Raw genomic sequence first — 3245 nt, 5'->3', positions numbered from 1 at the left:
TTGGCCACCATCCACTAACGAAATACACACTACACACAGTGTAACAACGCCGAACCCATAAAAAATTTCTTTACCGCAGAAATTTACTTTTCTCCATCACCAGGAAAACATGAAATTTTTAAGCGCCTCAGTGACGTGGTTGGTATGGTATTAGCGTCCCACCTCGGTGGTCGCGGGTTCGATTCTCGGCCATTCCACTGAGGAGTGAGAGATAGAAGTTCACTCTCGACGTGGTTCGGAAGTCACGTAAATCCGTTGGTCCCGTTGCTGAATAACCACTGGTTCCATGCAAGTAAAAACACCATACAATCAATGAAAATTTTGAATAATATACAACAAAGTACGATACAGACCAGAGTCAATATATGGAATCTTAATTCCTCCTAAATGATGTACCAAAACATATTAGTCTACAGAAAGCAAATAATACATACAGACTTCCTGAAAAACATTTTCAAGATAATAAGAAAAATGTTACAAGAAAATTAATCATTTAACTTCATCTTGGAGACACCATGTTAGAATTTCAATATCTGGAAGATCTTATGCCATCTATGGGGACTGTTAACGAAGCCTATCAACAAAGCAGAGACACTGCGAAGGGATCCAAAACTAGCCTTTATTCATTTGATGTTCCTCTTCATGACATTTGTCTTCCTGTTATCCATTTCAAAAAAATGTAATTTTCATTAACAAAATTTTGATTTTATATATCTGAGATATACAAGACGGCTGGGATTGACAAGATCAAGTGGTCTTTCAAACTTCGCGTGCAGTAGTTACCCCATTGAGAAAATACAGTGCACAAATCTTCAAAATGTTATCCAAACTGACTCAAAACTGCCCATTGTCTTTCCCTACACAACATCTGCCTTAACTACTTGCTCAGATTCTAAACCCCCTTTTCATTATTTACCTACTTTTCCTCTTTTGCTTTCTTCTTGACTGCTTTACTTATCCCGCCTGTATCTTTGTACGTTTTCTTTTGTCATGCAACTGCACCTCAAAAACTCATTGAAAAGGACGCACACAGTCTGTATGAGAACAGCAATAAACTGTCAAAGAGGCTGCAGCAGGAAGATCAGTTTTCTAAGGTGGTTTGTGAATATGGAACAGGATATGGCTATGGGACTGTCTAAACCAGTGGTTTTCAAATTAAGGGTCACGAGATCAATTTTGATCGGTCGCAGGGACACTGGAAAATTATAAAGTTTTCGATGTATTTCAGTTTCTTAACTGAATTCTTCCGTTACCCACAAATTACTTATGTATTGTATGTTCATCCACCAACACCCCCCCCCCCCCATCATATCTACCACCTTCTATGACCCTCCTTATGGGCCCCAAATAATGGTGCCATGGATCCCACTAGTTTAGTTTTGATAATGAAAGGCTGTACACATTATTTATTTTATTTCCAAAATAAAATGTATATACCACTTGACATTTTCTTTCTCTTCTGTGCTCTGTGGTCACGAAGGATTGAAATGGTCAAAATACGGTCGCTCACGAAAAAGTCTGAGAACCCCTGATCTAAACTCATAACCCTGATAGCCCAGTCAGGTAACACTTACACCAGTGACCCTACCAGAAATGACTAATGTCCTAAACAAAATCTTAGGCCCCTACAAACCTCACCCCCTGAGACTACTCGTCAAAGTCGTGGGTTGAAATCGGTTACATACTGAAAACCACAGAACCCTAAGAAGACAACATCACTGGATGCAACCAGCTTATTTACCAATTGGTCCAGTTCAGGAAAGCACAGAGATTCCTTTAAACAATGTCTACAAACATACCTTGGCCCACTCCCAATCTATGAGACGAAGCGCCTAAGTGGCGTGGTTGGTTTGGTGTTTGCTTCTCACCTCGGTGGTCGCGGGTTCGATTCTCGGCCAATCCATTGAGGAGTGAGAGATGTGTATTTCTGGTGATAGAAGTTTGCTCTCGACGTGGTTCGGAAGTCACGTAAAGCCGTTGGTCCCGTTGCTGAATAACCACTGGTTCCATGCAACGTAAAAGCACCATACAAACAAACAAACCAATCTATGAGAATCCGTGGATGAAAAACCTGAGTAGAAAACTTCATAAAATTTGCCAATTCATGTACCTACAAAGAGGGCTAACAAACGGCATGCTGAAACCCCTTACACAAATGGCACCATTCAATTCCTTATTGCATGCACTTCTGGAAAACTATAGCCCTTCCTGTCTTATAACTCCATCAATGAGCACCTTCAGTCCCTCTCTCCACTCCTTAACCCAACAATTTTGAATCATACACTTTCCTCAGCATATCCTATCCTCCTCCAGTCTTCCCATTAGGAACCATCCCAAAACTTTCATCCTCTGACCTGAGCTAACCTTTCTTTCCACTTCGCCATATCTACAGTTCTCTCCCTCTTAGTTATTTTCACACATTAAGTCCTCTCGACAGCCTTTATTTTTTTTAATTCCCATTCGCAAATTAAACTTGACTTTCAAGTTTTAATACATGCTTCAGACTCTCCAAAATCTTTTACATTACACACACACACACACACACACACACACACACACACACACATATATATATATATATATATATATATATATTATATATATAATATATAATAATAATAATAATAATAAATTTGTGTACGTGATGCCCAACAGTAGGTTGGATAAGGCGACTGTGAGGCCGCAGATGCAGAAAACGAAAACTGTATATGAGTGGAAGTATATTTAACTATCAGCATGTAAACAAAGCAGAGAGAGAGAGCTCAATAAATTGCAACTGCACAGTACTTCACTGCACACAGTTAATGGACATAAAACAGACGATTCAAATAATTATTTGAAACCCTGCCAACAAATGAGGTATACTTTCCTCATCTTTCAAGTCAGAAAAAACGGGAACTGATTTTTCTTGCTAGAAATTCTGCATCGGTTGCAACTAAATGTTGCCATCCTGAGGCCCTCGAAAAAGCACATGGCACATTAACTGCATGTTTTTATGAAACATGTGGCACCGCCGCACTACCATCGATCAAAGTCCAGTTTCACAAAAGTTGCCAGTACATGTTTTCAAAACAAATAATGAGAATCATGACAGACTTTCGACTCATCAGTAAAGTACAAAATAAAACACTGTAAAACTTCTTATACTAAAATATTAGATACGGCCCGAAAAGATATCTAGAATCCAGAAAATAAATAAGCAGCGTCATTGCAACATCGCCCAGAAGGACGAACGGGTTCTGGGA

The sequence above is a fragment of the Macrobrachium nipponense genome, chromosome 5 (genome assembly GCF_015104395.2).
Source record: "Macrobrachium nipponense isolate FS-2020 chromosome 5, ASM1510439v2, whole genome shotgun sequence".
Lineage (NCBI taxonomy): Eukaryota > Metazoa > Arthropoda > Malacostraca > Decapoda > Palaemonidae > Macrobrachium > Macrobrachium nipponense.
The sequence above is the reverse complement of the archived record's forward strand: the minus strand, read 5'-3'. Positions refer to the sequence as shown.